Source organism: Mustela nivalis (genome assembly GCF_964662115.1).
Source record: "Mustela nivalis genome assembly, chromosome: 7".
In the NCBI taxonomy this organism is placed as follows: domain Eukaryota; kingdom Metazoa; phylum Chordata; class Mammalia; order Carnivora; family Mustelidae; genus Mustela; species Mustela nivalis.
The window spans coordinates 43,789,294-43,808,355 of NC_139026.1; the positions used below are offsets into that span (position 1 = coordinate 43,789,294).

At 33.8% G+C, this 19,062-nt stretch overlaps 1 long non-coding RNA gene across 1 annotated transcript; it reads right to left on the reverse strand.

Moving 5' to 3' along the window:
- Positions 1-439: 439 nt before the first annotated feature.
- Positions 440-15,025, reverse strand: LOC309870521. Its single transcript, XR_014314639.1, has 3 exons — positions 14,908-15,025; positions 14,210-14,420; positions 440-637 (listed from the first exon to the last, which is right to left on the reverse strand). It is a non-coding gene; the product is annotated as an uncharacterized lncRNA (long non-coding RNA).
- Between the last annotated feature and the right edge of the window lie 4,037 nt (positions 15,026-19,062).

Here is a 19,062-nt window from a genome sequence, read left to right on the forward strand (position 1 = left end):
ATTTTGTAATTGGTTTCTACCACTAAACTTTAATAATAACAGGGCTGGGGCGCCTGGGTGGCTCAGTGGGTTAAAGCCTCTGCTTTCGGCTCAGGTCATGATCCTAGGGTCCTGGGATCGAGGCTCGCATTGGGCTCTCTGCTCGGTGGGGAGCCTGCTTCCTCCTCTCTCTCTGCCTGCCTCTCTGCCTACTTGTGATCTCTCTCTGTCGAATAAATAAAAAAAAATCTTAAAAAAAAATAATAATAACAGGGCTGTTTAAATGTTGAATGAAGTAATTAATGAAAGAGGTGAACCAAGCCTGATGTGAATCACTTTCAAAGGTACCATTAATTACATTTTGAAACTTTCTGGCCCAATAGTACCTACAATTTCTTTTTTCAAACAGTTACATGTGTATTAAAACAAGTTATAAGCAGCATAAAGGAAATTCAATAAATACATTCAGAGTTATTTTTTTACTCTCCATAAGTCCAAACAAGTAAAAACAATAAATTTCTTCTTTAGCTTCTTTCTAATAGAGTAAATTAGTCAAGTTCAGAATCAATTCATCCTCTTCCTCTATGCTTTCTTCATGTCCTTCTGCAAGATGATTCAGACGAGACTGGATGCATTCAGGGTTGTATGGCTGTAGACTCTGTAAGATATTTCAATTTCTATCAGGGTAAATACTAACTTAACCACCAACATTGACTTAAGACTGTGTAATATTTTGTTTAAATAATAACATATGTGAGTTATAAATTTATAGCTTTTGTTTCCAATTTCTAGCCTTGGGAATAAAATCATCTCCAGTGTAACTGAACTGGACTTAAAAATGCGTTCTCTACATCATTATAGTGGCATAGTTTTAAACATATAATAGACTATTAATTTGTATTTGTTGACATGTCAAAACTTATTAATTATGAGGAATTGCCTTTTATACACATACCATGTTAGGATCAAGACAACATGGTGGAATTATCTTTATTACCTCTTTCCATTTCAGAGTCATTCTACCGCATTCAAAAACTGCTCCTTATTTAAAGTGCACATCATATCATTTTATATCTCCTCTTGCATTTTCATCAGTCATCCTTCAATCTTCTACATATTTTCTTTAAAGAGTATTTTAATCCCCTGTTCACTGTTTTAATCTTTACCCAAACTCTTGTTATCATTGTAAGATGTTATATGAATAATTCCACATTCTTATCTCGAGATGCTATTTCATTTCAAAGCCAATAATCTTCATTTCCACCACAGCAGAAATTCACCAATTTAAGCCTGTTGTGGACAAATCCAAAAAATTTCCATAACAAAATTAATAACATCTTTCTGTGCTATTTTTACCCACCCATATTTTCAGTTTCCATTCTTCATTAAACTTGCATTGTTTCCTCATCTGGTCTCTATCTCCTCTATTTCTTTCAAATCATTTCAGCCTATTATCCCTTCTTAATTTTATTATCATTTCTATTAATCCTAACTATTTTAATATACTGTCCCAAGTATTCACTTTTATAGAATTTATTTTTTTTAAGATTTTATTTATTTATTTGAAAGACAGAGATCACAAGTAGGCAGAAAGTCAGGCAGAGAGAGAGGAAGGGAAGCAGGCTTCCCGCCGAGCAGAGAACCTGATGTAGGGCCTGATCCCAGGACCTCGGATCATGACCCAAGCCAAAGGCAGAGGCTCCAACCCACTGAGCCACCCAGGCGCCCTCCAAGTATTCATTTTTAACTCTTTGATGCGCATGTGCATGCTTGTGTGTGTTCCTAGTTTAAATTTCCAGATAATTTCACGTATCTTCTAGTTCTAAGATGTAATCATTGACAAAAATAATGAAATAAATATTGTTGCCATTCCAACCTCATTATTTGAGACTGCTTGATATGATCATGGGATGCTGGGGATCTGGTACAATTAATATGTATTTAAAAGAAAAATGGAGAAAAAGTATTAAATATCCAAATTGGTCAGAGGAGGTTGCATCTTGTTCTATAATATATGATATTTGAAATTACTAGAAAAGGGAAATGATATCGCTCAGTCTGTCCTAGAGATTAGAAAGCATGTGTCATGATAATATAAAAAACAAATTATTATAATATGAGTTTATATAATATAAAATCCATGTTATAGAAGAAATGAAGGTGATAAACATAGACCTTTTGTTGGGTGTAAGCTAAATATTTAAAATATTTCTTAGTGTGGTTCTCACACCTGGTTATCACAATCATCTGTGGAACTTTTTTAAAAATCCTGAGTCCAAGGCTCTACCCTTGAGTTTATAACTCTCCAGGTCTGTAGTGAGGATGAGGAATCTCCACTTTTCATAAGCACCACTAAACAGTGTGATGTATGCATAAGTCTGAGAATCACTATCTTATAGGAGACAAAATTCAGGTCACCTTTATCCTTCAATATATGGAGTTCTACCTTTTCCGTCCCTTTTCTCATAATCAGTCATTGTAGGAGAAATCCCTAGGCAAAGAGTATTTTCCTATTTATTTTAGTGGAAAAAGCAGTCCCCTATGGGCCACATTTTCCTCAGTCATAGATGTTTTGCATTGCCCTGCTGTCAGTCATTCTCTTATTAGTAATAGCTTATCAATTTCACCTCTCCTGTCAAGTGATTTTTATGGTATCTACGATTTATATGTCAGGAATCACTTTCCAGCGCAAGGCATCAGCTTTGAACACTCTTTACAGGACTAGGATCTATCTCAATACCATGTGAGCAACAATCACCCTGAATGCTGTTAAGAAGTAGTTTGAACAGTTTGAACTTTGGTGATAATTCTCCCCACACAATCATCAGACTAACGCAGACTGTTGGATTTCTTTCACCAAAAGGGGTGAACAAGTAATGTCTCCAAGTTCAAGAGAATTTAGTTGACAATTCAAAATACATTAAATATTATCCTATCAATTATTACATGAAAATTGAGTTTTCAATGCATTGGACATCAATAATCATATAAAGTAATTTTTTTTGGTAATTAAATCTGCCCTTATTATCATTTAAATAAAAATGCAGTCACCTCTGCAGTAACATTTTAAATCTGAAGTCTGAAATAAATTAAAACTGACTCAGACATTTTGGTCTTTAATGATTTGAAGAAACTATTTACTTAGACCCAAAAAGCAAGTTTCATTTCATCAGAAATGAGCTTCCTGGTGGTTTCATGAGCAAAATTATCATGCCTGGTTTGGTGGTCCTTGCCACACAAATACCAACAATTCTCCCTGCTTCTTTCCCATCAAATTACTCAATAAGTAATAAAGGAAATTTTTAGGTTCTTTTTTGCCCCCCAACAAACCTAAAGAAAACCAGTGTACTTGGACTGTACAATTTGCAAGGTAAGGGGATTTAAGAATCACCCAGTATATTCTGAATTGCTTTAAATCCATCTCTACATCCAACATTTTGCTATAGGTTCTTATTAATCCCCTCCTGGGGCATATAGCCCTAATCTTGTCTTGAGAATTATTTTAGAAGAAGCAGAAAATGCTAAAACATAAGTAATACCACTTAATAAAACTTAAAGAAAAATACCAATTAATAAAAATATTTATAGAACTATCATGCTTTTCTTTTGCAAAGAGTTATTGCAATGTGGTGTTTAATATTGCATTTTAATGTGTATTGTCCTACCTCATAAGGCCTGCTTACTGGTCTTGGGAAAGTGTGTGTGTGTGAGTGTGTGCTGGGGGTGGTGGTGCCATTAAAATATAGCCCCTATACTTGAATTATATTTGTCACTATATCAAAGCAAGAGTCATGTGATTCAAACTTACAGCTGAATAAATGCCAGTCGTTGCTATCACATCTCAATAAGGTTAGAGGACATCCAAGTATATTGTCAAAAGAAATTCTTATTAAAAATATTGGTCTTTTTCTATTGTCTCTACTTTGAAAGTTACTGAGAGGCTCTCACCATGCTACTTCATCTGAATTTCCCATCTCTTTCCAGTCCCTCCCTCTAACTTACTGCTCTGCCTTCTGCTGTGCTACAATGGAAAACAGTCCATACTTTTCTCTGGCCATTTTCTGAATGAATCACATTTGTCCTTTTTACTCTTTTGCCTTTCCACAATCCTCACCATGCAAGTCTGGAGAACCAGACTAGGTTAGAACTCCAGTGAGCAAAGAGAGGACAAAGACAAAGAAACACATTGATGATTTTGACCCTTTCCACAAAAATGTGCATGACAGAAATGATATATTCAGTTACGTCTTGAACTTGAAATGCTGGATATCTTAAAAAGAAGGAGAATTGCTTTAAAAATATTAAATACACTTGATAAAATATAAAACATGAAGGTAAAAATATAAGTGGCATCATAGCATCTATAGAATACAATGTATTTTATATTGTGGGTTCATATATATATATTTCCAAGAAAACTCATACGTAATATGTTACTTATATATTATATAGTTATATGTAAATAGAGTACAATATATTAACACACTATATATTTATATGTGATATATGGTACATATACTTGTTTATTTCTCATATAGAGAACCCCAAAACAAATTGAGTTTAAAAAGGAGATATCTGGTTGGTGACTTTATATCGCAGTAACAATGGAATCACCAGCTGCCTTTCTTGTTCCACCAGCATGTTCTAAAATTCCTATATGGACTTAGCCTCAGTAGTTTAAGGATAGAATTCAATAAATTATTGAATAAAAAGAGAGAGAGATCAATCTCCTAAGAAGTTCTGTTGGGCTGTTGGGCATTAAGTTTATATTCTACCTAAATGTTCAAGAAATGGCTGGTATTTAAAGAAATAGCATTCTTAAGTTTTATTTGAAAATATTAAACTTAAAAGCTGGAAATAGAACTAAAAAGTGTTCTTGATTTTTCATATTGTCATTAAAGTCCTCATTAAATGAACAAATTAATAGAGAGGAAGCATGGAGATCTAATGCATTCATTTTTGTTTAGCAAGCTTCCTTGGTAGAAATTTGTAGACTTAAGAATTAAAATAAAGCCATTATGTGGAGGAGGGGATATAAATGGAAAGAAGTAAGAAAGTATAGATAGCAATGACAGTCTAAGGCATGGTAAAGATTCCAATTTTAATTTTTATTTCTTTGAAGATAGTCTTCATCATACATCTAAATAGCTTCGAGCCAAAGCAACAAAGATCATTTAAGTATCAGAAAATGTCCTATATAGAATTTAAAATCATGTGATTATATTCTCATCCACTGATTTAGCCCTCGGGTACCCAATCTGTCACTCTACTAGGGGACTACTGATATGGTTAATTAGCAATTCTCCCTTGAAGTGATCCTTAGAGCCTTAAAGAATCAGCAATGCAGTCTAAGTCATTTCTGCTAACCTATTCTATAGATGTTACTTCTTTTATTTTATACAAAGCATTCCATAGCCACATACCTTGGGAAAGCCTAATTAAAATCACTGAAGGAAATATGATCAGTCAGACGAGGCAGAAAATAAATCTAGGGGAAAAAATCATTTAATAGTTGCTGCATTTTTGTAATCAAATGCTCTTCTTAGATGCTAAAAGAATATATTTCAGTAGAAGTTATCAAGCAGAGGTACTGTGACTTCTCTTTATTTCCATGTATAATAACATATTTAAATGTTCAATAAATATTTTAAATAAGAAACACATATATTAAATATGAAAAATATAACTTAAGGCTTTATTCTAGATAGATACATAAGATACATAAGAAGTAAGATGTATATTTGGTAGGCTGAGCAGTTTGCTCTAAATCACCACAAGGTGATTATCAGCCAGGCTACAAAGATCCATAGGAGGGAGGAGTATGGCCAGGCTGGGCCTTGATATTTATCTAATAGGCCTAAGGTTGAAAACATATATTTCATTTATAAAAAGAACATGATACTACTTCCAAGTAGTGAATGATGTTTTGGCAAGCATCCTCAGAAAGTATCTCTTTATGGAAAGCATAACCTAAGAAATAAAAAGCTGTAGGTCGAAATTTGTGATTTTCTTTAGATTCTGTTTTGATGCTCAAAAGTAAATTTTATAACCAGAATTTACATCCAATACAGTTTCTGGAATCCAGAATTATGTTTTTCCTCATTTTTAGGAAGGGATATGGCAACTAATGAATATTTCAACTAAGTGATTACCATTATTTAACTAAACTATGCCAGTAAAAGTTTATTTTCCATTTATACATAGGCATATGGGGCCGTGTGCACATAAGCACATGCGTATGCACGTGCACGTGTGCACACACACACACACACACAACCACATATTCCAAATTCTGGAGCGCTTTTTTTTAATTTTTAAATCAATTATTACCAGAGAGAAATCTCAAAATTATCATCAGGATCCAATCATTTTTTATTGTAATTATTTTATTTTAAATAATACTTACTCAGATTCTAAAATCTGTTTTGTTGTTGTTACTTGCAAAGCAGCCATTTTCAAACTGCCCTTTTCTTGTGTTAGGGATTAGTTCTTCCTTTTTATCTTTGACTATTTCAAACATGCATTTTAAACTCTCTTGCGAATCGCTTCATTAGCACCAGCCTGTTCCTTATGAATGCTCCAGTGTGATTCACTCTCATGTTAGTAATGTTATCTTACAATTTATAATTTTCATGATTTCTTCCTCAGAAGACCTGCCTCTTAAGCATTTCTACATGCATTGACCATGGATGTCCAAGGTTACCCTTTCATGTTATTTTGCAGCTATCCCCACGATGGCCTTACACAGCGCATTGATGCAGGGACAGCTTTTAGTTGGTCAAGGCTTGGGGTGGCTAAATCACAGGAGTGGTATAAATTCAGCTTTTTCCCGTGCTATATGTGTGTTATCATTGCCAAATTTTTACTAGGACTCTCTATCCAAAGGCTAGGGTTCCAAAAAAAGGAGCTTCTGTCCTCATGGAACTTAGGATCTGGCTGATTCCCCAACCTAAAGGCTCTCCTAGATCATTGGTAATCATTGGTAAGTCATTGGTAATTTGTGACTGATGTGATTGATTAGCATTAGCCCCCTTCCCCTCAGAGGTGGGACTTTGCAAACTTCCAACCTTCTATTCCAGGGTCGTTTCCCCTGGCAGCACCCCCTGCATTAACCTAAATAAATTAATATAAAGTTTTAGGGGAAAGGAACTTGTTAGGAATAACAAGACACCTATTTCACCTTTATGGCTCTGAGTATCTTTTCAGAAACTAAAGATAAGAGACCAAATATTATAACAAAAATGTCCTGATTGATCTTATTGTTCAGTAAATTCCAAGATATTTAGAAGCATGAGCCAGGAATTGGGGATGAAAACCAAATATATATGAGAAATATATTTTGGTCATCTGAATGGCCAAATATATATATATATTTCTTATAAATCACAGTATCACAGAAGTAACTTCAGTTTTAGCAAAGGCTGTTGAAAACATATGTGTATATTTTAGATATATGAAAGAAAGATTTCCAGATTGAATACAGGAAACAGAGAGGCTAAGTTTGTGAAGACTCACCTTGAGATTGATGTGACTCATCTAAAGATTTTCTGAAGTAAGGTTGTGATTAATTCCTACATTCTAAAGAAGCATTTCCTTGCCTGTGTGGCAATCAGGTAGGAGTTCACAGTAGGACTAGCTTTAATGATCTTTGCAGTTTGACTGAAATACCTTTCAAGGCACTACATCTCCACACCTATGTTACAGAAGTTGTAAGTATGTGTTGTAAAAAGTGCAATTACAGTTTTACTCGATATACTGAAAGAATAACAGGAAAATATCCACCCTCAAGTTTCACAAAAAATAGAGAACAACTTGAATTAATATATAACTGAATATCACTGTGCCTTGAATAATGGACAATGGAGTCAGAGACTTGGTTATGAATCTTTCTTGTCATCTATAAGCTGTGTGAACTTGGGCAAGTTACCAAGGTTACTAAAATGAGAGCAATTATAACTTTCTCATTAGGCTATTGAATAATTCCTTTGTATTACTCTGGGTTGTCCAGAAAAATAAAATGAATATGATCTCTCTAAAGAAAGATAGAGGATAGATAGATGATAGAGATAGATATGTTGATATCTATCTAGACATGTCAGTGTCTAGTTCAACTATCTTTCTATCTCTATCTATCTATCATCTAGCTATCTATCTATTGAGAGAAGAGATATTTGAATTAGCTCACACAATTTTCAGGGCTGGCACATATGAAATTCACGAGGTAGGCTAGCAGTCTGGAGACTGGTGAGTTGATATTTCAGTCTTGAGTCTGAATTCTTTGGGACAGCAAGCTGGAATCTAGGTTGTGTTTCTGTGTTGCATTCTTAAGGAGAATCTCTTCTCAGGATGATGAGGAAGACTAGGTCCAAGACTCTAAATTCTGGTGATTTTGCTGGCAGTCTTTGTTGTTCATTAGCTTACAGACCTCTGCCTTTACCTTCATATGGTGTTCTCTCTATGTATATATCTCTGGAATCCAAATTTTCTTTTTATTAAAACCACACTTATGTTGGATTAGGGCCCATTCTAATGACTTTATCTTAACTAATTACACCTGCAACAACCCTACTTCTAGATAAGGTCACTTTCTCAAGCACTGGGGATTGGAACTGCAAAATATGAATTTGGGCTTTCACAATTCAACCAATAATATCCTTGTAATGAAAGCTCTTAATAAATGTTGATTACTAAACAGTAATTTAGAGACTGAAGACTGACTTCAGAGCTTTTTAAGAAAATAATACATTAATTATGTTAAGAACCTGAGCTAACCCAAGGGAAGTACACTTTTTTGTCCTCTTGGCTGTGACATCAATAAATATAAAAAATAAGATACAGTGCTTGCTGAAGGAGTACAGATTGAAAAACAACCAGTTGCAATAATCTATTAGTAACTATTGATAAATTGAAGGAAATGGGAGAATTCTTTAAGAAGAAAATATCTATAGATTTTGAGAATATTTTAGCTCTTTTTCAATCTATGAATTCATAGATTTATAATTTCTCTCCAGAGGTTAATCTAATTTTGAAAGTCTTCCAGAGCATATCTTGAAAAATATTACTGAAAAGCTAACAAGAGAAAGTATGAATTTCCCCATGCAGAGAAAAAACACCAGAGGGAAGGGAATGGGAGTTAATATAAGTCTGTGGAAGGACTGTACTCCTATAAAGGATCTCTTGTGTTAATGTTGCTAACTGATTATGGTGATTTCCAGTAGGAATTCCACTTTTTTTTTAAACACTGAAGAAAAAAAAAATCAAATGCCACATGATCAAATCAAGTCTCGTTGTATTTTATTTGAAACTATATCCTTTCTTTTTCACTTTCATATTTGGAAAATTTACCTAACACCAGGATGCAAGAATTTAGAAATGGTCTTATTTTCTCTTGTTATTTGGAAGTTCCATACTTTCATCAGCTCTACCTTTACAATTCAGTTTTTCTATTCCTGTTAAAAACAAACTGAATTTTAGCTCTCATTACCATGTTAATGTATATTTGAATAATATTCACTACTGCATTTTTCACCTTCAGTTTATCCCCCACGTTCAATTCACTTTTCATAGTTCACATGTTAATTTCAAGGCTTAATTCTTATTTTGTCACCCCCTGCATATTAAAGGATGGAATAACTTTCCACAGCCATTCATACTATAAATCTTAGTTGAAATACATTGTCTGTGATAGACTGACTGCTAAATGGTTGCAAATCTTTACCCTCTTTGGCTCCATGCTTTCACTGTGTGATTTTGTTGCTCTTTTCATCAAAATGTAAATAAATATCATTTTCCACCTTGACATTTGTGTTGTCAGATAGAATGTTCTGAAAGTGACAGTTGGCCAATACCATATCCAGGTCTCAAAAGACTTGGCATGTTTCTGTTCCCTCTATACCCTGACATCACCACATAAATAAACTTACTAGATGATGAGAAACACTTGGCCCTCGTCATCTCCATGATCCCAGCCGACAGTGCACCCAGCCCTAGACCTGTGAGTGAGGCCATCCTAGACCACCCAGCGCCAACCAATATATAATTTGACCACAGATAAATATGTGAGCCCAGCTGAGGTCAGCCAAGTTCAGTCTTGATCCACAGAACCACCTAAATCAGAAGAAATACCTAGATGAGACAAAGGACTTACATGTAATAATAGAGGCGTATTGTTTAAACCACTGAGTAGGTTACAATGTCCCATGGAGTGAGTATGGGTAAAGTAGAGAGGAATTGCTAAGGCTGATCTTTGATTTACAACAGTTTAGAGGTTGAGAAGATGAAAGACAGACAGCACAGGAGACTGAGTTGGCACAATCAGTGTGGTAAGAAGGGAACAAAAACATAGATGTGTTGCAGAAAATTGGGGGGGCGGGACATGAGGGGAAGAAAGCCGTTTAGGAAGGAATGAATAATACATTGTCGCCAAGCTAATAAGTCTTATGTGTCTCCCTATCTTGTAATTCCCTTATGCTCTCTTTGTGCAACACCCTTGTTTTTGTTTCACGTTTTCTAAATACAAAATAAATTTGTGCTAACTGTAGAAAAATTAGGAAATAAAGGATAAAGAAGGAGAAGATAGGACAAAGAAAATGAACAGGGGAAAGGAGAAAAAAAAGACAAAGAAAGAAAGGCATCCATTGTTAACTGATGTGTATTAATTACAGCTCATTTATTAAATTTTATTTTTATTGTTTATTTATGCATTTCAGTTTTAATCTGAGATGTGATTAAAGCTATACATAAGGTGATAGTTGACAATTTTAAAATTTAAGTATCTCTAATTCTAACCCATTGTCAAATAAATCATTTCAGCCTCCTTCCCTTTTGTATCATTAAATTTCCAATCTGACACTGAGAAATCTGGCTCCTACTATCTACCAACCATTTTTGTTTTAATTGAAGTATAGTTGGCAAACAATGTTACATCAGTTTCAGGTGTACAACATAGTGATTCCACAACTCTACATTATGCTATGCTCAGGAGAAGTCTTGCTACCAGTTGTTACCATACAGCACTATTACAATACTATTGACTATATTCCCTATGCTGTGCCTTTCATTCCCATGACTTACTCATTCTCTACCTGGAAGCCTGTATCTCTCACTCCCCTTCACTCATTCTGCCCATTCGTCCAACACCTTCCCCTCTAGCAACCATCAGTTTGTTCTCTGTATTTATGGCTCTGTTTCAATTGCAGCTCATTAAATGTGGTTTTTTTATATTATTAAAATATAAAAACCACAATTTTGTAATGAATTTAAAATTTTTCAAATTTAATATTATATTTAAGCATTTTTCAGGATATAATTTTAATGATACTTTAATTTTCATAATAAGATGCTTCTAACATTTTTTTAAAGATTTTATTTATTTATTTGACAGACAGAGATCACAAGTAGGCAGAGAGAGGAAGAGAAGCTTACTCCCTGCTGAGCAGAGGACCCTAGGATCATGACCTGAGCCTAAGGCAGAGGCTTTATAACCCACTGAGCCACCCAGGCACCCCGATGCTTCTAACATTTTTAATTTAATTCAGTTTTATTATTTTTGAACCATTATTTTGTATATAACTCTTTCTCTGTTGTAAACACAGATGTACTTTTAGTACAAAACTCTAATTTTTATTAAACTCTAATATCCTGGTGTTTGAAAGTCTCTAGAAGCTTATCAAATAAATTATAGAATTTTATTCTTCCAACTAATTTTTTTTTTTTTTGCTCATGTCAGTATGGGTGAGATTTTTTTTTTTTTTTAAGATTTTATTTATTTATTTGTCAGACACAGAAAGAGAGAGAATGAGTGAGCACAGGCAGAGGCAGAGGGAGAAGCAGGCTCCCTGCCGAGCAAGGAGCCTGATGTGGGACTCAATCCCAGGACCCTGGGATCATGATCTGAGCTAAAGGCAGCTGCTTAAGCAACTGAGCCACCCAGGCGTCCCATGGGTGAGATTTTTATTGAAATTATCTTATAACTTAAATCTGACAAGAAAATATAGAAATATGAGTCATATGAGTCATATCTTAAATTATTCAACTTCTTCTTACATTTTGCTATAAAGGTTTATAATTTTATTCACATGGTCCCACCCGTTTCCTTTTATGGCTATTTGGAGGCAGTTTATTTGGAGGTGGATGCTGTAATTTGACTTCTTTATACATTATGCATTTCTGATTATTGCTGAAATACAATTACTACTTAATTTATTTCATTCTAGAATTTATTTTATTTTACTGGGAAGGGTACTATTCTGAGATTAGCCCAATAGGCCAGCATACATTTTGGACAGTATCCAAGACGAAATGCTATTTTCAGATTGCCTGCACTTTCTTTCCCCATGACTTTAAAGGTATATCTAGCTTTTGTTTTTGAGGCATCTTCTTCCTTCTTTAGAATGACCATACTAGCAAGACTTTTTATATACACCAATATAGAGAAAGTTCTGAAAATGGGATGGTATCAAAAGACCAATGTTTCTGTTTGAGATTTTAAGCATTCAGTTTAACAATAAACTAGATTGGGGGGGGGGGCATGGGCATCTCCAATAAGATTATTAGCCATACATTTCATTCTTTTTTTCATTTTTGGGATGCAGGTGGAGGGAAGAGGAGCACCCTACTAGAAGCTGAGTTCTTAGAATCTATGGATCTAGAGAAACAGATTTTTTAAAATAATACTGCTCAGCTGGATCCAAAGGAAAAAGAGCTCTGGGGAGGTTTCTAGCCAGTGGACTAGAGGAGAAATAAAACCTGATTATCTGGTTTTCAGATTTCATTATACGGACTATAATTCCTTTATGTTGTCTTCAAACATTTGATAAAATTTGTTTAACAAGGTAGCCTTATTTTAGCAGTGATTTGGGGAATTAATATAATTTGAAACATAATAGAGTAAGAAGAGCTGCAGCAGCCTGGAAAACTATTCAGGGAAAGACCAGTATTGTTATGTGTACACACTTTAGAAGGATAGTTCTGTGGAATATGTAAAGACATCCCTGCTGGGAGATTCTCAGGAATAATGGGGTGATGGAGTGGATTCCCTTCAACATGGATGGTGGTATCTCACACTATATTACTTGAAGATTAAAGCAAAGACTTATCCACACATATTCACATTATTGCCTTCCACAGACTTCTATTCCCAATGCAGAGATTAGAGATATTATTTCAAGTTTTTTTTATTATATATCTATCATTTAATAAAATTTATTATTAAATCTAATAGTTCTGAGTTGATTCTCTAGGACACCGGAGACATACAATTGTGTCATCTGAAAATCTGCATTTTATGCTTTTCCTTTTTAAGAGTTTCCTCTCTTGTATGTCTCATTTATTCATGCTTTGGCCAGAACATCTACAATCATATAAAATAATAATAGCAATTATAGACATTTTTGCTTTCTTCCTGATTTTAATGAGTTAGATTTCCTGTGCATCGCCATTAAGTTTCATGTTGGCTCTTGATTTAAAGTACATATTTTATACAGGTTTAAGTCAATACTCCTGATTTAGTCTTCCTTAAATTTCTCAATATTTTTGAAGATCATTAAATGACATTCAGAATCTCTTGTGGTGATATTTTCTCATTTGCCTTATTGATATGATAATAGATTTCTAATGAGTAAACTACCATTAAATTATTCAAATTAATTTTATTTGATTGAGATGGATTGTAATTGATTTATATTTTTGGCTTTGGTTTCATGAAACAGAGACTCAATGATAGGATACAATGATTTCATAATACCAATGATAGTTACATAAAAGAGGAGGAAATTTACTGACATATAAATAAAATATATAACTAGGAAGAATAAAATCATCTGATAAGCCAGATTTCTTAATTTTCTCACTCTTTTGACAAAACAGTAGGGAGTGTTAGTTGACAGCTTCAAAAGAAGTCCACATGACAAGGAAGATTTTTCATAAAACAGAAGCAGAATACTGTTAGCAGTAGTGGTAAGGGATACAAAGCAGGAAAAGTTTAAAAAATTATAAGACAGTTACGTATATATTAAATGTGATGCTGATTTCAATTTGTTAGTAGTTTATTTAGAAGGTCTACATTTACATTAAATGACATTAGTCAGTGATATTTTTGGTTCTGTCTTTTTTTAACTTTGTATAAAAATTAATATAGCTAAATAAAGTGATCTCTGTATGTCTTTTTAAATTTTCTTCATTCTCTGAAACATAGCATAATAATCATGCTTGAAAGTGTGAAAAAACTCACCTAAAGAATTCTCTGGGTTCATGGTTTTCTGTAGAAGTAAATTTTCTCTGGGTGCCTGGGTGGCTCAGTGGTTAAGCCGCTGCCTTTGGCTCAGGTCATGATCTCAGGGTCCTGGGATCGAATCCCGCATCAGGCTCTCTGCTCAGCAGGAAACCTGCTTCCTCCTCTCTCTCTCTCTCTGCCTGCCTCTCTGCCTACTTGTGATTTCTTTCTGTCAAATAAATAAATAAAATCTTTAAAAAGAAAAGTAAATTTTCTCCATGATTACTGATCTCTTTACATTGAATATAGAGTCCATCTTAATTATTTCTATTTTCCAGAGTTTTCACTACATTTAATTTTTCAAATCAATAAAGAAGTAATATAAAGAGAAATTTAAAATAACTTGAATTTATTCAAAATCAGCTCAATTAGAAAGATAATAAATGTAGAAATTTTATTTTTATTTATTTATTTTTTTAAGAGTTTATTTATTCATTTAACAGGCAGAGATCACAAGTAGGTGGAGAGGCAGGCAGAGAGGGGGGCAGGAGGAAGCAGGCTCCCTGCTGAGCAGAGAGCCTGATGTGGGGCTTGATCCCAGGACCCTGGGACCACGACCTGAGCCGAAGGCAGAGGCTTTAACCCACTGAGCCACCCAGGTGCCCCAATGTAGAAATTTTAAAATAATTATTGAAATATAGTCACTATTTGCTCACTGTTGGGGTTGATTCCACATTAAAACACATTAACCCCCTAGGGCCTGCCTGGGCCTACTTAGCCATAGTGACTCCATGTTGCCTAGGTAGACATTTTGTTGTCTAGAAAAGTTACTGTTCTCGGTTCCAGGTAACTGTTACTAAAACACAGCACCTAAAACAAGGTAACTGTTACTAAAACACACACCTAAAACAAGGCCATTGGTAACCGTTACTAAAACACACAGGTAGGAGACATCCAATCAGCCAAAGCCACATATGCAGATGTCTGCGATTGTGCCCAATAAAAACTAGCCTGTAAGACCAAGGGGCATCGCTCTCTTCGGAGGCGGCCCTGGCCAGTCAGTCTGACTTCTAATGCTTGGCATAGAATAAAGCTTTACATAACTTTCACTTTGTCTCAGCCTCATTTCCCTGGCCAGTCAGTCTAACGTCTAATGCTTGGCATAGAATAAGGCTTTGCGTAACTTTGTCTCAGTCTCGTTCCTTTGATAACGGACCCAACACTCACAAATTTATTTTAGCTGTTTCTTGTCTTTTAAAGTGTATTTCCATACATTAGTACATTTTATTTTATGCCTTTTTCCTATTCATTGTTTGTTCTCTGAATAATTATTTGTATTTGTATTATGTATTTCTTATAGTTATCCTTATTACCTGCTTCTTGAGCTTAATGCTTAGATCATGCATTTTTATGAATAATAAAGTATTAAAACTTTAAGATATAAGCCCATTTGTGAATTCATAGCTAATCTATTATTACATATTTTATTTTCTCTTCAACCTGTTTTATAAAATATATCCTGATGGCAGTTTTTAAATTTTAAACTTTTATAAATTTCTTGTCCTATATAACATAATGTGAATAATATACAGAGATACTACTTGAACAGAACCTAGAACATACTAACATTATATACATCATATTTTCCTTATGACCTAATATATTATCCATGTTTTTAAAATCTTCAGTAGATACTGAAAATAAAATAAATTTATTTCTTATGTAGTGAAGTATTTTGATTAAGTATCTATTAATTAACTTAATTTTATTTTTTCAAGTGCATTTCTTTATTTACTTTTATTGCCTGATTCATCATATTCTGTGGGATTTTTGCTAAGAATCTTCCAATTAATTTATATTTCTTTGAATTTTTTTTGTATGCCAAAATATTTTATTTATTTTGCAGTTATGTTATTTGACACATAACTATTGCTCACATATTCATTATGGGTATTAGTTATGAATACAAACTTGTTTTCTCCTTTAATATAATGACTGTCTTGAATTTTATTTGTACAATGTTAGGGATTAATTTGTGCCCCCCTCCAAAAGAAAATCATTTGTTGAAGTTTTAATCACCTGTGCCTCAGAATGTGACCTTACTTAGAAATAGGGTCATTGCAAATACAATTGGTTAAGATGACATCATACTTGAATAGGATAGACCCCTACTTTAGTATGACTGATGTCCTTATAAAAACAACCAAGTTGGACACAGACAGGCACGCACGGGGAGATGCCATGTGAAAATATACAGGGAGAAGATAGCACTTTGCAAGCCATGGAGTGCCTGAGGCTATCAGAAGCTAGGAGAGAGGCAAAACACAGATCCTTCTCTGGAACTTTTCAAGGCAATGTGATTTGTCGATACTTCTAGCTTTCAACACTGTGAGAGAGTAACTTTGTACTGTCTAACCCACTTTGCAGTACTTTATTATGTCATGCTATGAAACTAACACTTAAGATGATAGTTTTACCATTATTATTTTTTCTTCTTCTTTTTTTAAAATTTTTAACTTCTCTGATATGGTCATATTCTAGATTTTTATTTGCAACCTTACTACATGGTGGAGATTTAGAGATTTCCTTTGTAAGTAACATATGATTGGAATTTCCTTCTTTTATAACTTGAGGGAAATTATACCACTTATGCTTATTCTTTTTAAATTAGAAGCTAGTATCTTTGTGCTTTGGTGCTATTTGTTTATATTTTTCTCTAATTATCTGGTCAACTCACGGTTGAAATATGTCTTCTAAATTGATTTGTTAAGTATGTAAATTGATTTCTTTAAGTTTATAAAATAACTACTTAACAAAAAATCTCTACTTATCAAAAGTAAAAAGCAAAGAGTAAGTTTTAATTTTTCATGTTAATCATAATAAATCACTTTCCCTGCTCTTTTTAATATATATATTCCTAATAATTTTCTCCTTCTTCCTCCTATTTGTTGCCTTTTAAGAAAACATAGCCCTCCTCAACAAAACAAAACAAAACAAACAAACAAAAAAGAAAACATAGCCTAAGATTTTTATCATATTTGTAGTATTTTACTTTAGTTATAATTCTAAAATACTTTTCTTATTTTCTTTCAATCTTACAAGATTACAATTACAATTTTGTAATTAGAGTTACAATTATTCCTAACTAATTATGTGTATATATGTCTCTCTCTCTCTTTCTCTGTATACATGTACACATTTCTCATCTCTCTATAGTAAGAGTTCCTCCTATTTGTATTACTAATTTTGACTTTTTTTCTGATTGGGTTAGAATTATCTAAGCAGTTATTTTCAAGAAGGATATTTTCTGAGCTCCTGCATAGTTTAGAATATAAATATCATAGAATTGAACAGAAATCGTAACTTTACTAAGTCCTGGCCATGATTGCGGCTGATTCCCAAGGAGTTTCTCTCTTTGAAGTAAATGGGTTTCTATTAATATATTAATAGTGGCTTGGCTTACTGAGAAGGGAGCAGACATGATGAGTCTGCTAATTTTTCTCAGAAATATTTATTGAATTTTAACCAAATGCTAAGCTGAAGATATGGTAGAAAAAAAAACCCATAAAAATAATAGTTGCTAATAAGTGATAGGAGAAAGAGAACAGTGAACAGGGATAACTGTGGAAAGAGTTTTAATTTTAAATAGAAAGGCGAGGGGAGGTCTTACTGAGGAGTTGATCTTTGAACAAAGATCTGAAAGGGGCAAGATCTCATGTGGAGGTCTGAGAGTAGGGCTTATCAGACAGTTGGAAACATGCTTGTTACGCTTCAGAACAGCAAGGTGCCGGAATGGTTGAAGCAGAGGAAGGTAAAGTAATAGTTGTGTGAAATGAAGCCAGAAAGTTAAAAAAAAGATTAGAACTTTTAGGGCCCTGAGGCTTTGGTGGAACTTTAGCTCTTTCTTTCTTTAATTGAAGTCTAATTGACATAAAATATCCTATTAGTTTCAGATGTACATCATAATGATTCAATATTTTTATACATTGTGAAATGATTCCCATGATGTCTAGTTACTGTCACCATGCATCATTATAATATTATTGACTCTATTTCCTATGCTAAAAATAAAACAAATGGACTAACAAAACAGAAATACACTCATAGACACAGGAAACAAACTGGTTACCAGAGCAGGGAGGGGTTGGGGCAGGCAGGCAAAAATAGGTAAAGGGGATTAAGAGAAACTGTAGTTTTTAATCTCCGTGGGACTGAAAATTATTAGAGGACTTCGCAGAGAGAAAAAAACATGATCATAGTTTCAATTCTACTGTTCTGAGGCTAGAGTGTAGGGAGCCAAGTAGAGAAGATAGAAAATCAGAATACTCACAAAATTACCCCAGTAATATTATTTAGTATATTTGATGGTATACTAGAACAGAATAGTAACTTTGGAGAGGGAGGGTAAAGGGAATTTAGGTGAGTAATTGCATATAGGATATGATAAAGAGAGAAAGGCCAAGAATAAAACTAAAGTTTGGGCCCTGAATAATTGACAGGTAGAATGGCATTTATTAAAATGAGGAAAACTAAAAAAAATAAAATGCAGGAGGGATTGTCATTAATAAGATTTTTGATATGTTAAATTTTATTTTTTTTTAATTTTAATTTATTTATTTGAAAGACACAGATCACAAGTAGGCAGAGAGGCAGGCAGAGAGGGGTGGGGCAGGTTCCCTGCTGAGCAGAAAGCCTGATGCAGGACTTGATTCCAGTACCCTTGGATCATGACCTGAGCCAAAGGCAGAGGCTTTAACCCACTGAACCACCCAGGCGTGCCAATATGTTAAATTTTAAATATCCATTAGGCATTCAAGTAGATCTATGTATTATCATTTGGATATTTGATTCTGAGGTTCAGAAGAGATAAA